The sequence below is a fragment of the Camelus dromedarius genome, chromosome 1 (genome assembly GCF_036321535.1).
Source record: "Camelus dromedarius isolate mCamDro1 chromosome 1, mCamDro1.pat, whole genome shotgun sequence".
NCBI classification, from domain to species: Eukaryota; Metazoa; Chordata; class Mammalia; order Artiodactyla; family Camelidae; genus Camelus; species Camelus dromedarius.
This window is the reverse complement of record NC_087436.1, coordinates 15,137,573-15,162,900: the sequence shown is the minus strand read 5'-3', so window position 1 is coordinate 15,162,900 and position 25,328 is coordinate 15,137,573.

Genomic DNA, 25,328 nt, shown 5'->3' with positions numbered 1-25,328 from the left:
AGGGTTGGCCTGAGACGCTCCTTCACATTCAGGCTGCTGACAAACTGGAAGTTGTCCCTAATAGGAGAAGAGCAGTGAGGAGGAAAATAATTTGTCACAGGCTTTTATTATTTTTTTTAATTTTTAAAAAATAATTGGCATTTTTGTTTGTTTTTTTTATTAGTATTATTTTTAATGGAAGTACTGGGGATTGAACCCAGGACCTCCTGCATGGTAAGCGTGCACTCTACTGCTGAGCTATACCCCAACCCCCAGCTTTTTTTTTTTTTTTTTTTTTTTTTTTGTATTGCTTTGTTCCTGTGAAAAGCAGCATGGTTCACTATGAGTCTCCCATTTTTTTTTCCCTCTAAGCATAATTTTGATGCTGTGGGAATTCTCACCAAGCAACATTCTGCAGATAAGTCCTGGGAGAATATCTGATTTGTGTTTGCACGTAATTTTCCTGGTGTGGATCCTAGGTAACAGAAAGGCTAAATAATACCTACAATCCTTGAAAAGTTTCTTCAATTATGGAGCTGTTGAATCTCTGTTAAGACCCGATGGAACTGATAGTCCCTGCCTGGTCCAATAAACCAAAAGGGTAATTTCCACCTCTTTAAGTGGATTTGGATTTGATACATATATATTTATCACAAGTTAATGAAAATCTGTGCTTCTGATCCAGGAGGATACCCGGCTCTCCCTTCTCTCTTACCGAGAAACATTCAAGTAAAAACGTCCTTGTGAGAATTCCCCATAGGAAACTCCATGCATCTGCTCAGATTAAAAAGGCATCAACTTATTTATTTCCTCTAATAGAGAGGGACTTCTCTGAACACCAAGTTACCTCCTGGAAGGCCAGTGGCTTTGTTCTGGGAATTCTGAGATGCCAGAAGATTGGAGTGATGCTCTTAATAGTAGATTTGGGCATGTACAAATGCCGATAACCACATGTAAACTGTGCTGCAGGGCTCAGCTGCCTTTGTTGGAGGCACGGACTTGGCGATTCCAGGAAATTTCTGAGGCTCTGCACATTTCTTTCAGATTCAGAGTTACTCTTTGATATCACAATTCACACAGGTATTTCTAGCCTGTCTCAGTTAGCCTAGTGGATAACGTCAGGAATGGAGCTCGGTTTGTAGCAAGCTGGAGAGCTAACTTCTTCTTCTGAAATTAAATTAGGAGTAGCCATAGTCCCTCCTATCTCTGAAAGCTGGGCTGCATAATAAAGTGGAACTGAATGCTGTGCTCAGGAAATTTATGCCGCATTTGCAGCGACATTTCCAATAAAAAAAATTGAATTGATGAGCAGAGAGTTAATCATGTTGTAACTGTATATAATCTCATGAATCAGTCTCCCCTGGAGTAATAATGAAAAATGAGTAGGTCCTGGGCTACCCGGTCATGTTTTCTGGCTTAACTTTCCATCAGCAAGAACCAGGCAGCCAGGCACAATGGCTTCCGAGGAGAGCCAGTTAAGAAACTGGATTTGCCTGTAAAAATGCCTACACTTTTAGTCTGTCCAGATTTGGAAGAGATTTAGCTGCTTTTCTAGCTAAAGTTGTGGTGACAATGATTGCAAATGAATTCTTCATCCGGGCACATTCTGAAAGGTCAGTTCTGGGCATCCATAAAAGAAAAAAAAAAAAACCTCATAAGTTAACCGAAGGGACAAAATGGTAGTTATTCTAGTACTGTTGTCTTTAAGCAGTAGCTGGTAAGCCCGGGCTATTAGGTATTAATGGTTTTTTCTCTATAGCAGTGAAAAAAAAACTTGCTTTAGTTCCAGAGAAAGCCAGTTTGACTGTTCATCCAAACAAATTAAAAATACATATTTGATCTCCTTTCAGCTTTCTGAAATTCCAATACTGAGTACTTTGTAACCAGTACACATGCGAGTCCTCTGGTGATCATAAGTTCTGCTATTAATAAGTATACACAGTGCCTTAAAAATCAGCTCACAGTGCAATCTGCTATTGTGTTTTACGTGAATGACTCATGACTGCAAGTTTAAATGGTCACTACAGAGAAAGCTCATCAGAGATTTTTAACGATGTCCCTTTTCCAAGTCAAGTGTCAAAATAATTCTTCCAGTTAATTTTTCTAGAATCACTCCATTTTCTTCCTCCCTTAAGTGAAGAGTTAACCATTAGTCAAGGACTAATGCAACAGTCTGAAGTTTTTATTGACAGAAACCTGCCCCACCCTGGCCTCAACTTTAAATTTAAATCCCAAATTTAAAATATTGACATTCAAGTGGCCAAGGATGTTGCTCACCAAAGTTAGAAGAAAGTCCAAGTGACTACAGGGTGTTTTCTTCATAAGTAAATCACATTTGGTGGTGTCACAGTTTTAATGGGAGACAAGTACTGGTGTAACATTATGGTTCTCCAAGCATGGTGAGTGTTCTCTGAGGTTTCTGTCTCTCAGGGGTGGAAAGAAGTCATTTCATATCAAACATGTGTTATAGTTATGAGAACTGTCCTGGGTTCTGAAAGTTAAGGAGTATCCAAATGTTGGCAGCTTACTAAAGCAATGCAAACTGGTCAGTCCCGGAAGAAGCGATTCACAAAAGGAAATGGAATGTACTCATTCATCCTAGATGCTGAAGACCCCAGAACAGCTATCGGGAGCTCTATTAAAGCTTGTTATTTATGTTATCCCTCTGGGTCTTTAAAAAGCTATGGAACCCCTTAGATCTGTGCTGTCCAATATAGTTGCCCTAGCAACATGCGGCTATTTAAATTTAAGCTAATTAAAAATTCTACAAAATTAAAAATTCAGCTCCTCCGTTGCCTTAGCCCCATTTCAGGCTGTCTATATCCACCTGTGGCTATCCTTTTGGACAGTGCAGATACTGAACTTTTTCATCATTGCAGAAAGTTAGATTGGATGGTGCTGCCTTAAATGTAAAAAGAAAAAAAAGAAATATGTATGGAGAAGTTACAATCCAGTAGGCATCCTATTTGATCTAGATTCTTCTCATTTCATGGTGAAGAAGCTTCGCCCCAGAGAGCTTAAAGCACTTGCTCAAGTCACGTAACTGATAAGGAGCAGAGTTAGGACTCTAATCACTTCCTCTTGACTCCAAGCCCAGGGCCATTTCCAATCCATGGCCAAGCAATGGCTCGTCCATTTATCTGTCTAACACACACTTAATGATAGAGAGATGATAGATCCTAGTGATTATTACAGGACAACAGGTAAAAACCAGTGCTTAGCAAACTGGTCCCTCTACTTACTGAGGACCTGTGCTAGCCACTGGGGCTATAAGCTTTGGAGGATGAGTACATTTCTTGGCTTTATAGCACTTTGAGCCTAGTGGGGGAATCAAACCTTAAATATATAATCAAAAACTAATTATCAGCCACGATTGTGATAAGTATCAAAGAGGAGAGCCCATCTGTTTTGGGAGAGGCTTCCAAATCCCATTAAATAACAACAACAATAATAAGTAGCAATAAAGCCGCAGTTTCCAATGCCTGTAAAGTTCAAATTAGGAAGATAAATCTGTGATACTGTGGGCCTCCTGATGGATGTGTCCACTGTAATCTTTATGCCTAGGAAACAGAGAGGTCTATTTCATTCAGGGTCATTCTGGGTTAGCATGACCAACTTCAATTTCACCCGATTCTCCTTGGGTGGAAGCAGTTTTGAAACGAGGAGCTGAGATCGGCTAATTTGTCAACATTACAAAGCAGAAGGCTTATCCTCGTAACTCTTCTTCCTCATCCAGCCTTCCCGGCGGCAGCAGCTGACATATGAACCTCGCAGATGAAGATGCCATAGGCTGGCTATTTCTCGACCACACTGCTGAGGGTCAGAGAGTGGGAAAATGCTTCTTCTTAGCCATTTCTTTGTCATTTTTAACAGGTTTAAACTCAAATACTCATAAAAGGAGATTGAGAGCCAGTATGCTGTACTATCAAATTGAAAAGGCTAGGAAAAAAATCCAAAGCCATAAAATGTGATCATTTTGAGTATTTTATTCCTTTTAACACTGCTCTATTAGTTTCAATAAAAGGACAACAGAACATTCATCACACCATAACTTGACATGCTTATTATGCCAATACGATTAGTTTTTGCAAAACACTCATGTACTGATTATAGGTTATAGAAAAATTGATTTCACAGAAACAGAGAAATTAGAATTGGAAACATTCTATTAGGTCACTAGCTACATCCCCTGAGACTAGTGTAGGATTGATCCCTAGTTCACAGTGTATTATCTGATACAACCCTCTATCAGGTTTGATAGGCTGGCAATAGGTACCACTCAAAACTATACCAATCCGTCTGAGAAATAAAGTTCTAGAAAATAAGAATTTGCTGAGCACTAATTTTACTTTGGTGGATACATTTTTAATACACTAGTGTTTATAGCCTCTCATCTTCTAGGAGACAAGGGTAAGAACACTGCATCCCGGGTTGGCATTACAATCAAATAGTGAATTTGCATATCTTAAGTTGCAAAAATTTCCCCAGACATAATTTCCCATCAGATTCCTACAAAATGCAGTATGAATTTTTGATTCTTATGAAGGGCTTATTTTTTTTTTGTACAGGAAATTGAGCCCTATACCTCAAACAAGTGCCTGCAATTAAACACTTGGCTGGACTGACATTTTATTCCTTTGGGGCAGTGAGTTCTAAGCCATGACTCTCAGAGAGACATTTGCAAAGAAGTAGCAAGTGAACTCTGGGCTGGAGGGTTGGGGGAGGTCTGCAGCGAGGGAACAAGCTGGTGTTACAGAATCTCTATCTCTTCTTTCTTCCTCCTTTCTTCTTAGCAGTGACTCAGAGAGGGAAAAAAGGGAGGAGACAGAGATGGCTTCACCAGCAAAATTTACATTAAATGCAAGCAGTCTATATACTTCTGGGATCTCCTGGGTCAAATGAATGGGATTGCTCCTCTCTACGTTGGCAAATACTATTCAGGAATTCTCTTCCCCTTTAAAACCACCCTTGAAGTTAGTTTTCACCTGAATTCATTTACTAAAGATGGAGAAAAGTGCACCATGTGAGATTTTTTTCAGTTCTGCTAAGTGTTCCCTTCACCCCTTGCTCCTTCATGGAGATAGCAAAGCGGAATGTTGGACGTGGGCTAGGTCAGTGAGGCTGGGAGGGGAGTCAGGGCTGAGTGTGTGGAAAAGGCAGAGAGAAAAGCACAGAAATGCAGCCTTCAGCTCAGTAATGCTTAGTTCCACGTGTTGTTCACATTCTCATGCCCCTGTTCGGAAGCCCAGATGAAATTCTTGTTTGTTTAGGATGCAGCTGATGAGTATTAGGTCTGGAGAGTGTCCCAGAGAAGGTCTTATGCATCTTTTATACACCTGCATGCTAAATGAACAAGAACACCCAGGTGCTGAGTAAGACTTACGAATTTGTGGTAAATTATGCAAACAAGTAATTTTGCTTGTCCAGAGAGTAGTGCTAGCAATGGGATAGTTTTCCTAAACTCTCCGTAATTTAGGAGAATGCCAATAGAAAGGCGGTCAAAGAGCGATGAGACCTAATGGCTCAGCACAGTGTATCTGCTTTGACAGTGGCCAGTCACAGAGAAGGAGGCTTGCCCACCGGGGACTCGCCCACTGGGGACTCTTACCTGAGGCAGAAGCCAGTAAAACTGTGTCAGGAGGTTCAAAAGGGCAGGGACTTTAGCCATGTTAACCCCCGGATGGCAGTGGTAAAGACAGCTTTATCCAGAGGATCCGAGGCTGTGCCAACATGAAAATGATGAAACAAGGCTGAAGAGAGACAGGGAGCTGCACTCTTGGGGTCAAACAGACTTTCCGTAGTGATTGAGGGTCTATCCTTAATGCTCAAAGTGTGCTCTGGGAACCAGCAGAATCAGCATGACCTAGGAATTTGTTGTACCTGCAGAGTGCTGGGCCCCACCCCAGACCTACTGAGTCAGAAGCTGTACTATAACAAAACGCCAGGTGATGTGAAAGCATGTTACATTTGAGAGGCACTAGTATGTGCGGCTGGCTTCCTAGTGGTTTTCCACACTAGCAGCCTGGACCAGCCAAGAAGGGACACGGATTGTCTAGCCCAGTGCTCAGTTGGTCTCATTTTCATCTCACCAAATCCACTCATTCTCTTCATGAGTACACACATTCCTTTTTTTGTTTGTTTTCTCCGCACCCACTGTGTCCTTCGGCAACCGTTCCTTCCTAATGGCGTGGGATTCTGGGAATCGGCAAGGCTGTCCCTGGGAAGGCTGGGCACTTGACCGAGGCTGGCCAGGAACAACTTCCTTCTGGGGGTTGATATTGAGAGAGAGGACTCTTCTGAGATGATAAGGTGTGAAGACAGTATTGGCTTGGGGACTGGCAGGGCTCTCTTGCTACCACATGTAGAGGGAATCTGTCTGAGAATGAAACCAGTGGAGTCAGGCAGATCAGACAGATGGAGGGAGAGAAATCATTTGAACCCTCAGTCCTGTTGTACCCAAAGTCAGATAACCCCTTGGACTTCCAAATCGCATGAGCCAATACATCCTCAATTTAGCTTCGAGCAGTTTTAGGTTGGTTTTCTGTCTTTTGCAACTAAGAGAAGGATTCTGGTCAATGTATTCCTGAAACTGGATTATTAATTTTTCCAAAATGGGAACTTTTACATCTGTCTGAGGGAATAAATTCATTGTAAAGTTCACAACCTATAATTTGACCACTTTGTGAGTAAGGTTGTGTGAGTGTATGTGTTAAGTATAATCTGAGAAAAATTAAATGTAGAAGGTTTAAAACTTTTAGGCAACCATGTGCCCTAAATACTGGTCATCTGTGTAATTGCAGCAGGCTGTATTTATTTTCTAGATTTAGAGGCAATACCGATTAAAATTAATATTCAAATTTATGCCAGCTAACATGCAAATCAGCACAGCTTTGGTGCTTTAAAAAACAAGACGGTAGGATTGCAGCCCTGGTGTTTCAATGGTGCTGAGGCTTTGATGAAAGAAGACAAAGAAGCCTAGAATGCAGATGAAACACGTTCCCTTGGAATACCCAATGCGAATGGGAATTTATGGCTCTGTAAACTGTTTTATAACAGAAAACAATCTCTCAATTTAATATAGCAGTTTAACCATTCATTAATTTACTAGATGCAAACACTGAAAATTTTCAGAAATGATGCCACCCGTAAATACAATCTACAACCGTGAAAGACAAGAAAATATGTACTTTTACTCCTGCCAAATGTCAATATTCAAATCTATAATTATTTGTTCCAATTGAAACACTGAAGTCTGCATCTCTTCTATGACCAATTAATACCCACTATTGGATATATATTTCACTCTTATGTATCTAGTTCAATGTTAGGTAAGGTGTGTGTATATGTATTTTAAAATTTTCAGGATTAGGTTACTTATGAATAGCAGAAACTTGAAAAGTGACAGCTTAAATAAAGTGGAAATTTTTTTCTTTCTTAGACAGAAGAAGTCTGAAGGTGGACAGTCCAGAGCTGGTATGGTACTGACATAATTATTGAGAACTAAAGATTTCTTCCAGCTTTCCGAAGCACAGTGCCTCAGATGTGACCCAATCCTCTAGGTTGAAGAAGGCTGCTGAGTCTCTAGCCATCACATCCAGTTTCCCAGCAGCAGGATGGAAGAAAAGAGAAAGAAGGATTTGCCCCCTCTCTTTTAAGAAAACTTCCTGCAAGACCCACAAAGTTTATCTGCATATGTATTATTGATCAGAACTTAGTCTTGTGCCACACCTAACTATGAGAGAGGCTGAGAAAATGTGGTCTTTTATCTGGGAGACCATGTGTCCAGGTAAAAATAATTATTCTGTTAATTTGAGAGAGAAGCAAAAAAAAAAAAAAAAAAAAAAATAGGTACTTCAAAGTCAACTGTCAAACTCTGCTCCAAATATAAAAAATATTTTTGTTTATTGATTTATTGTGCTTCCCCTGTACAAAGCTAGCTCCATAAAGGCAAGAGCTTTGTTTTGTTTGTGTTTGTATCCTTAATGTTTTTCTGATTTGTCTTTCCTGATTTTTTTCTATCAATTTAAGAACCTTGTTCAACCTGTGTTGAGAAGAATACAGAAGCTCCATCCAGATTTGGTGAGAGAGAGTGCTATGATCAACTAATAATGTCTGCATTGCTTCAATCAACTGATAATGTCTGCAGTGGCCACTCCATATGTGCCAGGCTTAAAGTATTCCCACCAACCCCTAGCTTTCAACTAAATTGTTTTGAAATGTACGGCTGCTGTGCTCTAATTTAAATCTATGTGCCAAAAGGCCTTATTCAATATTTGTTATTTAAAATGATTTATTCTGAGTAGAGAGTATTCTCTGCAACTTTCCCCCCCTTATATAGAGGTCTCTTGTGCAGTTGTAAATTTTCCAGGTTTCCAGAGAGTTGCTGAAAGAATTACATGCAAATTCCAAGTTACACTTAGTTGGCAAATTCTAACTAGAAAGTTGCTGGGAAAGGGGAGTTTTGCTGTTCTTTAAAGAATCAAAGGAGAAAAACAGGTCAGGAGTTTTATGCTGTCAGAGTAGAGGTGCAATTCCATGGCATGGTCATCTTCTGATTCACCAAGAAGGCAAAAGGGGCCTGGAGGAGTGATAAGGACTTTCCAAGTTCAACACAAATGCTAGAAAGAAAAGCTCAGGCTTTCTCCTTATTTAGCTCCAATACTCTAAGCATGCGGACAAGAAGACCAGAGTTAAATTAAACTGCAATTAAAAATAGCTTAGACTATTGAGTAATGTACCAAATTGCATCTGAAAAAATTTGTCTTTAAAAAGCTGTCAGTATAGCAAACTTCTTTTCCTGCCCCACACAACACATTTTCTCATCAGCAATGGTGACAAGATGGTGATTTAATGTGGCTGTGATTCTGAGGGAGTGAATTACGTAATACTGCATAAAGGTAAGTCAGAAGTTCAAGGATGGAGTTTGAAAAGCCCCCTGGATGACTCTTCTGCACTTCTCCTGGGGCACTTGTCCCTCTTTCTACCACTTTCCCCTTGTGAGTCAAGAATTATTGCCTTACTGGAATGACCTGATTTCTTATTTAATTATTTTGTTGCTGTTTAGCGATTTCCACGGAGAATGGCCTATTTGTAAATAACATCTGAAAATTCCATGTCTTAGTTTGGGTTCCTTCAAAAGCAGAATGTGAGAGTCTTCAGAGCAGGTATTTTATTAAGGAGATGGTCCCAGGAAGCAGGAGTGAGCAAACAGGGAGACTGAGACAGGGGAGAAGAAAAAGCCTATAGATGAGTGTTACTGAGGTTACAGTATGGGCAGTAAGGGCTTGATTCTGTCAGAACCTCTAGCCAAGTGTACCTATGTATCCCAGGATTGTTCCCTGAAGAATGGAAGATTGTAGCACTTATCTACTGGTTCTCATTCCTACTGACTGCAGGTTGCTCCAGGGGTATTAACAAACTTTATCCCCTGCCACTCCCAGGATGCACAAGAGTGACTCGTGGCATCCGAGAACCTGCCCAGCAGAAAAGCCCATGGGACGGACACTGACAGGGAAAGGTGAGTCTGAGATTACTCAGGGATGTCCCTGCAGCCACAGCTGAAGTCAGAGGTGGACGGAGGGGGAATGACGTAGGTGGGGGCGGTGTCACAGGTGTCTACTCTGGTCCCTGGCTATGATCTGGGACTCAGTCAACGCTCAGCAGTTTGAGATATAGACTCGATGGTTGTCATCGGTGCATTTGATTGTGCATTCTAACTGAAGATACACTTTAGAATTGGAGATAACCCAAAGTGCCAAAGTGCAGACTAACAACACAGCTGCCATCTTGCTCATCTACAGGTGTCATTTAAGCCCCCAGATTCTCTTCTCCCTCTTCCTGCTCTGTTTGATTTTCAAATTCCTGTTGTGTAAGCTACTATCTCTACTCAGGGATGGGGTTGAAAAGGCAAGATGGTGAAAATAGGACCTGTCAAATGTTGTCACTTGTTAGGAACTCTTCTAAAAGTCCTTCGGAAATAAGAGGCGGAGATTGTGGGCTAACATGAGATTTGGGGATTACGTATGATTTTAATTTCTCCACGCTAGCCAATTTCTGTAGTTAATTGGGACATGACTCATAACCCTGAATAATCGGCACAGAACACAGAAAAAAATGTATCAACTGCTTATTAGCGTTGAGGCTGCATTTCCTGTGAGCAGTGGGAATGGTGGCCAAAGGGTCTGCAGGCAGCGGGGCACGGTGAAGACTGCAAAGGCTTTGGGAACCTGAGTCTGCCCCAGGCTAGCATGAATCCACACTGAGCCTCAGTTTTCTCAACTAGATGAGGAGAGCTCTCGTTGCTTCCTTGCAGGACTGTTGTGAGGAGAGGCTTAAACATTATTATGTAAAGTGTTTGCATATCAAATCTACATGGTTAACAGTCAGTTACTAAACAAATGAAAAATCTAGGTTCCATTTTGTATCCCACTTTGACTTAGTTTCTGGGCAAAGCTGACATTTACTGAAACAAATTGCTTTGACTCATTTAGACTAAGTATTGGAAAGTAAAATTAGAACATGGGTTTATTTTGAGCTGAAAATAGGTGCCAAGAGGCCAGCACACTCGCCCTTTTAGCCATCCCAACAAGGAGCAATCTCTCAGTGTGCAGAATAACTGCTTCCCACTGGCAGCAGTAAGAGGTCCCATGGCACTCCCCTCTCCTATGGCCACTGCCCAGGTTCTGGACACGGGAGATGAGAGGCAGGAGCGGCATGGACCTTTGGCTGGTCCTTCATCATCCCCAGCTGCTTGGATCCATCATAGGGGAGAATCTGGTTCAGTCTGCAGCCCAAGGTAGACCTCTCCCAGGAGCAACAGGGCACTGGTGCTCTCATCTGGGGTTAGACAAAGACTTTACAAGAGAGACACAGGCATGCCTAGATTTAAAGGGAATGTATGTCTGGATCCTCAACGTTCGTATGTACTCTTTCTAAAACTGAACAGAGGAGCTCTGATAACAAGACTGTTTCTCCCTTCCACATTCCCTTTCCTAGTCTTCCTTCTTCTTTAGAGATGCATTTATCTCTCATCTAACCCGAGTTGCACTATGATGCATTGCCTAGGATGTAAAAACCCTTACATCGCCAAACAGAGAGTTAGAAATATGTTTTTTTTTTTTGAAATACAATACATTTTTAAAGGACCTTTTCTTTCCCATACTGCAGATATCATCAAAGAAACATTCTCTGTGGAGGAGATTCCCCATTACTTTTGATAAGGCAAAGTGAAGGCAGAGTCTCATTCCATGGCAAGGTTGGGAGTGTTATCTCTACCTGTGGTGGATGGTGGTCATAGCAACATGTCTTATCATGTTTATTTGGATTAATCAATGAAATGAGATCTATTCTGACAGACAGTAACCCTGGTTTGGCTGATTGATTTGACAACAAAGACTGTTTATATGGCAGACGTTTTTTATTACTGAATGAGTTTAATGTATAGCTCCAAAGTTGTGTTAAAATATATTTGAAGCATGTGATAATTTTAAAGCATTTAACAAAAATATTATATTGGAAAAGGCCTAATGAAATAAGCAAAAACTGATTTTTCCAATCTTTTATGTATCAGTTAAACAAGGTGCCCTTAAGTGAAAGAATAAAATGTGTAAGTGATTGTCATTTGATAAGGCTTGGTAGACACATTGTGATATACATTTCAGCATTTAAGAAAGAGGATGGTTGACTGGGTAAAAATCCTTTTTGAAACTTGGGTGGGTTTCAACTCTTTGCTTTCAATAAAATTGAAGGAAGACCTAATCGAGTTGTCAGCTCTCAGACATTAAAAATAATTTGTGGTGATAGATCTCTTTTTTATTTTTGATGTAAGAATCAGAAAGAATTCAAAGAAATTAGGAGTGCCTCTAAAAACGATTTGCTTTCCACGCGTGCCCATCTATGTGTTTATGTGAGCAAAGTATCTCGGCAATTACATTTTAAAACAAGAGTAAGTGGAAATAGAATTGTTGCTGAAGTCGTCTTTTTCTAGCAAAAAGTAATGTTTATTCATGGAGTGCCAGCTAATTGAAAAGAGAAGCTTCCTCCCTCCCATTGAAAGATGCAATTTTAATAACATTCGAATTTTATATTTAATAATTATTTATTAGGGTTTGCGATATATCGGTATTTTATTGCCAAGAAGTTTACATCAGGGTGAAAATCCATGGGCGATGTAGAACGAAAATAAAAGTTCAAAGGCAAAAAGGAATGATGTAAAATTTTGCAACAGTATATATGATACATAATTTAAATGTTAACTTTAAAATGTGTTGAGGGGGTACATTAGTTAGCAAAAATTTTAATAGAGGACAGGCAAGCAAAAATAGCCCACTACTGCACAGAGGAGCTGCCTGCGGTCCTTCAGAAGATGATGGTCTTTGCTGGCACGGGTAGAGGGGCCAAGTGCCTCTTGGGGATTCTCTCTGGTGACTGGTTTCATGGGATTTTGATCTGTAGTCTAGTCTTCCTTTAAGTGTGACTTGAAATTATAGATTAATACTGGAAGCAGCCCTGTCCCTTAACCTGAAATAGGTCTCCCCTGCCATTTCAGACCCTCTCTGGCTCAGATCTGTACCATCCTACATACTATCTTCCTCTTTGAAGTTACCCTTGATGTATATTTCTCTTGTGTGGGTACCCACACTACCACTTTAATCAAGCCTCTGAAGCAGTTATTTTGCTCATTCATTCATTCCATAAATACGAATGTTCATTCATTCATTCATTCATTCCATAAGTACGTATGTTAATTCATTAATTCATTCCATAAGTACATATGTGCCAGGCATTGTGTAAGGTGCTGGAGATGCCATTGTGAACAAAACAATCACGGGCCCTAGCCTTGTGGAGTTGATACCTCAGTGGAGGTAGATGAACAATATAAAAGGAAATAACTGTGTAAATAGTTGATTACAGATCATAATAAGTACTATGAGTGAAAAGAACATGGTGTTAATGACAAGGCAAACAGTGAGTACTTAATTTTAATTGAAAAAACTGGGCAAAGCTCTTTGAGGAGGTAACAGTTAAGCTGAAATCAGAAGTCTGAGAAGCATCCTGCCAACATAAAAAGTAGTGTTCCCCATTCTTACTGGAAAAAACGCATATATGGAAAGGCCCAGAGGCAAGGAGCCTGGCCTCTTAGGAACATTAGAAGGTTAGTGTGGCTGGTACACGTGTGTGTGGGAGAAAGGTGATACTGATGGGAGAGTTGCTAGCGACGTAATAGGAAGAAAAAAAACACGGCCAAAACGTGTTAAGGGAGCTCAGCTTTTGTTCTGAGTACCGTGGAAACCCAGTGAAAGTCTTCTAGCAAGTTTGGCTTGTTTTTCAAAGCTAATTTTGGCTGCTGCTTGCAGATTGGATTGGAGTGGGGCAAGATGGAAACAGGGAAATGATCTAGGAAGTGTATCAGCCAGAATAGGCTAGGTTATGCAGTAACAAGCAATCCCTAAGTCCCTGTGGCTTGTATCAACAAAACTTGATCTTTCACTCATGCTACATAGCCATTGCAGGTCAGCTGGGAGCTGTGTTCCATATCCACTCACTCCAGGATCTGGGCAGCCAACATCGTGAACACTGATGGTCACTATAGCAGGAAAGGGGACATAGCGAAACATGTATTGGCTCTAAAAGACTTCTGCCTAGATGTGCCACTCTAGCACTTCTACCTGTATTTTATTGTCCAAATCAAGCTGTATGGTCACCCCTGAGTTCAACTGAGGGGAATGTATCCCCTTGAGGGAGGGGCACTGCAGGAAAAGAAAATGAAAAATTTGGTGACAGTAATACAGTGTCCTTCAGGGGGCCATCACTGCAGTCCAAAGAGGAGATGATGATAGCTTTGACGGGGGTGATGTTGATGAAGACAGAGACAAATGGACAGATTTGAGGTTATTCTTGGAGTTCCTTTTTGGATGTGATGATGGCTTGAATGTGTTGGGTTTTTGTTTGGTCCTCCTCATTTGACTGCAAACCCATGAAGCAAGCCAATCATATCTGTGGGGCCAAACACGAAAAGGTTTGCTGAATGAATGAGTGGGATTCCACAAATCAAAGATTTGCCTCCTGGATGCACCATGGCTCGGAATTTCCCACGAATGGGCTGAACCTGTTATGCAAAGAGAGGGAGGAGGGGATTGCAACGATCACGTGCCCATAAGAGAGAGCCTTACTCAGGTTTTCTTGCTGGACTGTGAGGGAAATTGATTTAAGAAATCCTCCTTTGTGCCGCAGTGCTTTCATGGGAAGGATCTGACTTAGAACCCAAATATCCTGCTCTATGCGGCTCCATTCCCTCTTGGGTTTTAAATTTCTTTCATTTCTTGTCAGTTTCAGATCTCTTCACATCCCAGGATAGAATGAAAGAGTGGGCATCTGCAGCAGTGTCTTTGGAGAAAATAGATTCTAGATAGAGCCAATAAATCCAGCACAGAGAGTCACTCCCTGAAACAAAGAGAATGGCTGGTAGAGGAGGAAAAAAATCCTGCAGAAAACAAACCTTCAAAAACACCGCCAGGAGGTCTGCCCGCCACACTCCTGGCAGCCCACAGCAGGGCGCTGCTCACCCATTGCCTTGGACTCCTCCTTGAACTCAGCAGGGGTGGGATGCTGGGTGAGAAAAATGACCGGCCATTTCTCTAACAAGCAGGATGCTGGGGGTCCAGCGTGCAGACACAGAAGGTCCACATCTCAAAGATAAGGCCAATCTCCCCTTGTCTGGTCCAGGCCGAGCAAGTCGTGGGTGTCGGGGGGAGGTGTTGGCTGCCTGAGGCGCTGAGGTTCAGTGTGGCCGCCCCCACCTCCATCGAGGTGGATTTCACCGTCTCTAGTCAGCGCAGATTGCCAACACAGGAGTGCCTGCTGCTGAGAAGAGCTTCTCAGTGCCATCTCTATTACTCTAGGGGACCAGGTTCTTCTTCAGATCTGCTTAGTAGAACCCCCTTTCAAGTTCATCTCTGGTTCTCGTCACATTCTTATTCACTTAGTTCAACATCGGGGGTGATGGGTGAGGGTACAGAAAGGAGGGTATTTACAGATCGTCACTACTGGTAACACCATTCTTTTCTCCCCACCACGGCCCTCCTCATGTCATCCATGGCCATCCTGCAGCCTCTGTCACTGTCTCCCAACTGCTGTGCGGTACCGAAGGAGCTAGGCTTGGAGTAACCACTGAGGAGAGAAAGGTGCTGCTGCTTTTGCCTATGAGGGCATCCATGGAGGAGACTGCCTGGGAGGAGAGAGGAGGCAGACATGGTCCACATGATGTAGGAGCTCTGAGTCCTCCGAAGGCCACTGCAGTTCAGGGTCACAGGCACCATCAGCGACTCAGCTTCAGAGCAGGAACGGCTGTAGGTTTAGCCCCCCAGGTCTTCAAGCCTCACTTTGCAAACAAACCGGTAGCAATCTTATGCATAACAGATCAAGTAGCTGTCTGGATGGATTTCAGATGGGGCAGCTCCGATCCAAAAATAATTTCCCTTAGAGACTGAAATGCCACCATTTGTGGTTTGTTCCTTACAAGTAAGTGGTTCCTTCCTCCCTAGGTCTCTCATAAGAGGTGAATCTTCCTCAGAGGAAGAACTCAAGCCACACACACAGATTCCAGTAAATGAATGAGTTCTCCATCAAATGCCTCAGGCTTGGAGCAGGAACACAAAAGAACAAGGAAAGAATGGGGGTATCTGAGGGAGGCGGGAGCCTGAAACAAGTGGAAAGTAAGAAGAGATGGGAGGTGGAGGCTGGAGATCTTGGGTAACAGTAACAGGTAGAGGATTACCCAGGCCGTGCAGGGGCACTTCGAACAGTGCTGAGCTGGAGTGCTGCCCCAGCTTGGCCCCTCAGAGTGGAAGGGATCTGGGGCCCTAGGAGAGAGCAGCAGAGCTTTGCATATACACTGTGCTGATTTCTCAAATCGTTTGGACCTTGACCTGCATGGGTAGATCTAGTGAGACAGGAGGGAAGGGAGGAGGACACAGGAACTAAAAGAATGACACAGCCATTAAGGATAGGACATAAACTGGTTACAGCCAACTAAGCCCAAGATGGCAGAAGATTCAACTTCCAGTAGACCTGAGCCTCATTATATGCTCATTGTAATGCATTAACTGCTAAAGGACACACCCATAACAGTTCCCAGGCTGATGGTAAAAGGCTAAAAAGTTGGGGGGGGGGCAACTCTTAGAAATCCCCTCTCCTTCCCCCAAATAGTTGGACTAATCCTCCCACTTGTTAGCCTATGAAATTATCCAGCCCATAAAAACTAACAACCCAGTGCCCTGGGGCCTCTTGCCTTCTGAGACAGCCCATACTCTGTCTATGGAGTGTGTATCTCCCTGAATAAATCTTTTACTCTACTTCAGCTAATTCTTGAATCCTTTCCTGTGAGAAGCCAAGGACTCTCACATGCTGGGGCATCCCAGGGACTCACCCAAGATCTGGGACATGACCATGTTGTTTCGCTGCAACACTAGCACAGATCCAAGTAACTGTGATCTTTTTTCCAACTCTTTTTTTTATTGAAGTATAGTTGGTTTACAATGTTGTGTCAATTTCTGGTGTACAGCATAATGTTTCAGTCATACATATATGTACATATATTTGTTTTCATATTTTTTTTCACTATAGGTTACTACAAGATATTGAATATAGTTCCCTATGCTACACAGTATAAACTTGTTGTTTATCTATTTTATATATAGTAGTTAGTCTGCAGATTTCAAAATCCCAATTTATCCCTTTCCACTCCCTTTACCCATGGTAACCATAGTTTGTTCTCTGTGTCTGTGGATTTGTTTCTGTTTTGTAAATAAGTTCATTTGTGTCTTTTTTTTTTTTTAGATCCCACATATAAGTCATATCATATAGTTTTCTTCTTTCTCTTCCTGCCTAACTTCACTTAGAATGATGATTTCCAGGTCCATCCATGTTGCTGCAAATGGTATTATTTCATTCTTTTTATGGCTGAGTAGTATTCCATTGCATAAATATAACACAACTTCTTTATCTAGTCATCTGTAGATGGATATTAAGTTGTTTCCATATCTTGGCTATTGTATATAGTGCTGCTGTGAACATTTGGGTGCATGTGTCTTTTTGAATTATATTTTTCTTCAGATAGTTGGCCAGGAGTGGGATTGCTGGATCACTTGGTAAGTTTATTTTTAGTTTTTTAATGAACCTCCATATTGTCCTCCATGGTGGTTACACCAATTTACTTTCCCATCAGCATTGTAGGAGGGTTCCCTCTTCTCCACACCCTCTCCAGCATTTATTATTTGTAGACTCCTTAATGATGGTAATTCTGACTGGTATGAGGTGATACCTCATTGTAGTTTTGATTTGCATTTCTCTAACAATTAGTGATGTTGAGCATATTTTCATGTGCCTCTTGGCCATCTAGATGTCTTCTCTGGAGAGATGTTTATTTAGGTCTTCTGCCCATTTTTTGATTGGGTTGCTTATTTTTTGATATTAAGCTGTATGAGCTGGTTGTATATTTTGGAAATTAGTCCCTTGTCAGAAGCATCATTTGCAAATATTTTCTCCCATTCTGTAGGTTGTCTTTTCATTTTGTTGATGGTGTCCTTATCTGTGCAAAAACTTTTAAGTTTAATTAGGTCCCATTTGTTTTTGCTTTTATTTTCATTACTCTAGGAGCTGGTTTGAAAAAAATATTGCTGTGATTTATGTCAAAAGGTATCCTGCCTAAGTTTTCCTCTAGGAGTTTCATATTATCTGGTCTTTCCAGTAACTGATCTTTAGCAGTAAGAGCTGGTACTGGGAGCTAGTGATACTGTCCATCTACCTGGAAAACAGAGCACAGGAAAGACACAGTAAGGGAGGGAGCAGCAGGGGCTCTATGGTTCCAGCCTGGCCAGGGACTCTTCTGCTCAGCTGGCCGTCATTCCCAAATGCACATCCAGGTCCCCGTTTGCCAGCAATCACAAGTTCAGAGAGCCGAGAGAGCCACGTGCCTCCACAACTCAGCCTGCCTCACCCGCCATCTGCTCGTCTGAATGGGCAACCCTCTCAGGGAGGCCTCTTGGCTGGAAACCAGGGCCTGATTCTCCCTCTGTGGCTGCGGAGTGCATGCAGAGGGTGCTAGCGCTGGCCCTGAATCATAATCTGGGGCAGCAGATGTTGTCTGCTAATTCTGGGCAGGGTACAGACATGGCCAAGGAAGCCGGGGTCCAGCCACCTCTGGGCTCTCTGAGAGGCCCTGAGCTTGCTGCCAGGTGCAAGGTCAGTTGGGTCTGATGGTTGGAGCTATAATCCCTGAGCGCAGTCTGCTGCTCTATGTAGAGGCCATTGAATGCGGTGTTTTCCTGTATTCATATGGTAAGTTTAAAGTCAGCATTCTGCTGGGGTGAAAAATAAACAACTCCATTTTCCGGAATAATTCCCTGCCTTGACCTATCACCACTATACCTTAATTATTTGTGATACATCCAAAAGGAGTGGGAATCAAGCGACAGGCCAATCAGCAACTTCCTCCATCATCATCAGACCTAGGGGGGCAGCACACTACTGTGCAGTGACAGGCAGACAGCTACCCGATACCACGAGCCAATAAATGCAGAACCCAGACTTTCCTCCACTCCGTCTCCCCTCCCCAGCTCAGCACCCCATGCATAGCAAGTACTCGTTAATGAGTTCATCACTGGGGTCAGCTCTGAGCAGGGCTGACTTCTCAAGCCCCAGTCCCAGGAAAAGCAGGAGGGATTTTTCCACTCACTGACCTCAGATGAACATTTGATAAACTGTTGATTCCTTTGGTTATTTATGAGTTATGACACGCATATAAATGAGCGTATATTTATGAGCTGATAGTTGGTACTAATATTACATTTTTATCTCTAAAAAACATGCATTTCATTCTACAGGCAGCTAACCTGGGTTAAAAATGAGGTCTGGAATGCTGTTCGAACTTGTGTTCCTAAATGCCTTTCTGCCCCATGGAAGAACACTTCTTCCGACCACAGGCTCTCGTTTTGCCAAGCTCATCAAACCATCTCCCTTTATGGGGGTAGGAGGAACGGAGGCCCAGAGCAGCAGGCACCGCGTGCATTGTCACCCAGCATGAGATGGTGAGGAGAACCCGTCTCCAGGATTCCCCGCCATCCAGGGGCACTCTCTCTCTGCTTTGCTCCAAAGGACTGGTGTTTCTAAGAGCCTCCCAAGCCAGAGAAGGATTTTTTGTCATTCTCTTTAGAGCATGCTGTAATAAACAATCTGCATTCACTCTTCTCTGCAATTCCACATGGAAATTACCAGCCATCCTGTGTTATTCTGTAGCTGTATCATGCTGGCTTCTTATTATATTGAAATGTTTCCATTAAGTATATTGGACTAGTAAAGTATTTATTTTAAACAGGCCTCTAGGAGATGAGATAGTTCCTAGATTAGGTCAGACTTTTAAAATTAGGACAAAGATCCCAGGTGAACCTGCGAAGCAGGGCAGCAAGCTTGGTGTGCAGGTGCAGAAACTTATTACCACGTGTCAATAGATTCATGAGTACACTAGCCACTGATTATAGACTAAATGAGTAATATTTCTAATACAAATATCTCCTCGGGTCCACAAGTATGTATTTCACACCTTTGGGGCCAAATGTGTTTTGGAAGTCAGACATTTCACGTTTTAGAAGTCAGGAAACAGGATGTATCTACCATGTATTTATACCATTCCCAGCCAAGTCTGGGCAGTACCCTATAACCGAGCACTTTCATAGTTCTGCAATTAAATATGGAAATGTTCACTACTAACGGGATAAAGAAAGACTATAAATAGCTTCATAGTTCAGTTGGGTTTTTTTTTTTGCCTCCAAAATTAGTTTGTCACAAACTTACCAAAAAAAAAAACAAACAAAACAAAACAAAAAAAAAACCAAACCCCAAACCAACCCTATTTTTATTGTTTTAAGAAGTTCAGGATTATGGATAAAGGGACTGTAGATCTTTCTTAATTTAAATATATGAATATACTAATCAATAAGATCATTTTATTAAACAAGTTTCAGTATTTAATGTACCCTTCTACCATTATATACTTTTCAATCAATGGCTAGATACAAAAATGACCACAAATATCATGTCAAAATCCACAAAATTTTAAGGGCTCCTGACTGTCCTTGGTGGAGTCCACTCCCAACTTGGCCCTGGAGCCCACACCGCACGGGACCACCTTCCTCCCCAGGGCACAGCCACGCCTGAGGGGTCGGAGGACCAGCTAGGACCTAACGCAGGACCTGGTTAGGAAAGGCTTTATCCCTTAGGGTAGGGATTCCAATCTTATTAAGTAGAAGGACTGCTTTTTAATTGTAGAAGCTCCGGAGCTAGATGTCTGGGCTAACATCCTTGTGCTGCTGTTTACCTCTTGGGAGGCCTCAGACGAGTCATTTTCCCTCTTTGTACTTCAGCACCCTCCTCTGTTACGAGTGGGAGTAATAGTAGCTCTTATCTCATAGGAATAATGTGAGGACTAAATAAGTGAATTCAAGAAACTCTTAGAGGAGTACCAGGCGCATGGTAACCTCTCCATACACGTTAGCTATTATTATTACTATTATTATCATTATCACTGTTAGCTGGCATGTCTACTGTGGGCAGAATAGCACCGCCCCCTCAAAGATGTCCACACCCTAATCTCCATACCCTATGACAGAATGTACTGGAAAGTACCCCAGAATAGGAGCTGGTAGATGTGATTAAGTTTGGGACCTTTAGATGAAGAGATTATTTTGGATTACCCAAGTGTTCCCAGCCTAATCACATGAATCCTTAGAATGGGAAAACCTTTCCTGGCTGCAGTAAGAAAACCAGGTGCGATGTGACAACTGAAGCAGAGGCAGAGAGGAGTTACATCGCTGGCTTTGAAGATGAAGGAAGGGGCCACCAGCAAAATGTGGGAGATTCACAGAATTAAAGATGATTGTGCCACCCAAGGAATGAAATTCTGACACCTGCTCCAAGATGGATGAACCCTGAAAGCATGCTATGTGAAAGAAGACAAACACAAAAGGATACATGTTGTAAGATTCCACATGCATGAAATGTCTAGAATAGAGACTGAAAGGAAATTGGTGGTTGCAAGGGGCTGGTATGAGGAGAGAATGGGGAGAGACTGCTCAAAGAGTAGGGGATGTTCTCTTGAGAGGTGGGTAGGGAGAGAGATGGAAGGGAGAGAGAAAGAGAGAGAGAGGGAGAGATATTTACTAGCACTACACAAAAAAGCAAAGAGGAACAACTTTGTGCTACAAGCATCACGAAGTGAGAACCACAAAAAGAAACAGAGGATGCTATTGGAGCTGAGCTGAGTGGGGCTTCTAATCCCACATCACCCACCCCCAAGGCCCCAAAGCCATGGAGAGGAGAGATGGCCTATTAATGAAATCCTGAGGACTCCCATTACTATGCTCCAGCTTCAAGAGAACCAGGTTGAGAGGAGGGGGAGTGAGTAAGCAACTCCAGGAAAATGCCAGGAAAAGTCCTTGAGAGAAGAGTCCCCAGTGCTGACCTTGGGGCTTTGTCTGAGGCAGGAAGGGCTTCCAGGTCAGTGTGTTGAACTGCAGGAACAAGCTGAAGCCCAGAGGAGTGCCCTACACCCTTGGTTAGATGGACCAGGCTCCTGTTAAAGATAGTTAGCTGCATCTAAGAAAGAAGTGAAACTTTGGGCCCCAAACAAGGACCCCACCCAGACACAGCTGAATTGTGCCCCTTCCTCATCCCCACATCATTAAGCTACAGAAAGGGGGCTTGAAAATAACATCCAGTCCTCAAGCTGCAGATCTGAGCAAAGATAAAAGGTTCTATATAAGGCAGGAAGGATGTCAAGGAAAATTCATCTGCACTGTATTTATTGAAGCAATAGACAGTCAGAATTGCTCATATTAGGCATAAATAAGATAAAAAGAAATGGCATGGTCACTGTAAAAACACACAAAGGGGAAAAATACACATTAAGGATAGGTGAACAATCCTGTCTGGAAGAACTCAAAAGCAAAATAGCAAAAATGTTTCCTTGTAAGCACATGGCACTGTACAAGAATGTAATAAAAACATGGATTAAATAAAAGATCAAAATAACATGACAAAAACACAAAATGAGATGGAATGAGATACTGAAGAGCTAAAGGGACAAAATAAAATTTCAAGTAACTCTTAGAAAAAGATAGTACAAGTAGCTAAAAATCATATTAATGACAAGACTTGAAATAATCACAGCAAGTGCAGAGGAAAAAATGAAAAGATGAGTATAAAGGTCTTTGATATCATTGACAAGAACCCAACAAGTGAAACAGAAAAAAATACGGAAAGACATAATACAGGAAAATTTTCATGAATTGAGGGAGGAACTGAATCAGCCCTCTGAAAGTTCAGTGCATGCTACTCAAAACTGATACAGAATGAACAGCGTTGAGACATAAAATGATAAATCTATTCAACTTCAAAGATAAAGCATTCTTCAGGCATACAGCAGAAAAAGCAGAAGGGGGAAATAACCAGGGGCTTCAGCCTTCTCTCCATAGTTTCCAATGCCAGAGAACAGTAGGGCAATGTCCACAGAGGAAAAGAATTGTGAGCTAGAATATTTCTATCCAGTCAAATTATCATTTATGCTTAAAAGCAACAAGGAGAGCATCCTAAAGCATGACAGAGCTCAGGGAATAAAACATCAATAAACCTTCTTTTAAAAAAATTTTTATTATCTTTCATTTTCATATTCTTTTTCATCATAGATTACTAGAAGATATTGAATATAGTTCCCTGCACTATACAGCATAAACTTGTTGTTTATCTATTTTGTATATAGTATCTATATATATATATAGTATCTGCAAATCTCAAAACTTTCAATTTATCCCTTCCCACTCCCTTCCCCCCGGTAACTGTAAGTTTGTTTTCTGTATCTGTGAGTCTATTTCTGTTTTATGCATAAGTTCACTTGTGCCTTTTTTTTTAGATTCCACATATAAATGATATCATACGGTATTTTTCTTTCTCTTTCTGGTGTACTTCACTTAGAATGACAGTTCATCCACATTGCTGCAAATGGAATTACTTTATTCTTTTTTATAGCTGAATAGTATTCCATTGTATTAATATACCACAGCTTCTTTATCATTCATCTGTCAATGGACATTTAGGCTATTTCCATGCCTTAGTAAATAGTGTTGCTATGAACACTGGGGTGCATGTGTCTTTTTTTTGAATTAGAGTTCCTTCTGGACATATGCCCAGGAGTGGGATTGCTGGATCATATGGTAAGTCTATTTTTAGTCTTTTGAAGACTCTCCATACTATTTTCTATAATGGCTGCACCAAACTATATTCCCAGCAATGTAGGAGGGTTCCCTTTTCTCCACAGCCTCTCCAGCATTTATCATTTGTGGACTTTTGAATGATGGCCATTCTGACTGGTGTGAGGTGATACCTCATTATAGTTTTGATTTGCATTTCTCTGATAATTAGTAATATTGAGTACTTTTTCATGTGCCTATTGGCCATTCATATGTCTTCATTGGAGAATTGCTTGTTTAGGTCTGCCATTTTTGGATTGGGTTGTTCGGTTTTCTTTTGTTGTTGTTAAGTTGTGTGAGCTGTTTATATATTCTGGAAATAAAGCCCTTTTCAGTCTCATCTTTTGCACGTATGTTCTACCATTCTGCAGGTTGTGTTTTGTTTTGCTTTTGGTTTCCTTTACTTTGCAAAAGCTTGTAAGTTTAATTAGGTCCCATTTGTTTATTTTTGCTTTTATTTCTATTGCCTGGGTAGACTGCCCTAGGAGAACATTGCTAAGATTTATGTCAGGTAACCTTTTGTCTATGTTTTCTTCTAAGAAGTTTATAGTGTCTTGTCAATAAACCTTCTTGAAGAACGCCCTACAAGACATAGACTCTGAAGCCAGACCACCTGGGTTTGAATCCTGGCTTGGCCACTTACTGCTTGTACTGTTTGGGCAAGCTACTTTTTGTGCCTCAGTTTCCTCATGTGTAAAGTGTGGATAATAATAGCCACCATTTGATTGGATTGTTTCTCCGGATTTAATGAATCAACATATATACCGTGCTTGGAATACTGCCTGATGCATAGTAAAAGCTACATATACCATGTTTGCTATAATCAATGTTATGTATCATTGAGATGAAGAATAGCAAAATAACCACTGGTGAGGATTGAATTTGAATTTAAATACAGAGCCAAGATTAAACAAAAACAGCAACACCTGAGGGAAGAAAGGCTACAGAACAGGGTGTAAATATACAAGTCTTGACTAAGCGAACAAAATAAAAGCTTCTCAAAAATCTGGAGGTGGGATGAGGAAAGACAGGAGGAAGTCTTAGTATGCTGGCCACTTAACCGTTTCTAGCAAAATCTTTCCATCCGGACTGTCTAAAATGGAAAAAGTTAGTTAATGACATTCATGGTCTTTATTCTTATCCTTAGAGCAATCTCTTATGAATGAGGAAAGATCTATGAATTTCAGCCTTTCTTTTATTTTCACTTCAGTTTCTTTTGCCTTCTATTAAATTCATGTAGAATTAATTGTTTTATTTTTAAAGGAACTGTAACATGACTCCATTATTATGAGATGGTGCTTGTCCATCAGCCATTCCTCTATCTGAGTCTAGCTGGTCTACAGAGATGTCTTGAGCTGATGTTTGGTACATATTAACACTGGTTATTGTTGGGTAATAGAACTTGAAGAATGCATTGTATTTCTGATACATTTCTTGGATTTTTATAATATGAATGTAGAAAGCCAGTGAAGTTATGGTTTTAAAGTACATCAATTAAACAACCAACTACATAAATGAATCAAACATTTCACAACCCTGTAAGGAATGACTCATGTCTGTTCAAACACATTTCGTTCTTGAGAGATTCTATGTATAATCAAAATGAATCTTTTCATATTTTGTCAACTATCTTCCACTCTATTACTTAAGCATTAGGGAACAGTTTTGTCTTGTCAACACCCAGCTGGAAATAAAAGTTTGTATGTGATGAAAAATTAGTGGCTGTGGGTTGTGGGGTGATTCATAGGAACATGATTTCTCATGTCAGTGAGAAATGATCTCCACCAAGTAGGCTGGGCTTTCCTACAATGTCGAGCAAGGAGGTAGGGCTTATGGGAGGGAGCCATGGGCAACTGCTTATTTCTCTGCCACTCACACAACTATGATCATGACACTCTCCTTTGACTAAAGATAATGCTGTTGACCTGCAAAGGACCTGCCGTAGAGCCTGGGGTCTTGTGTTCAGTAGTTGGCTGGTCCTCTGAGCTGCAAAGGCCATGTTTGCTGTTTCTCCCCTTCACTCCCATTGCAACTTGATTGCTCCTACTTACG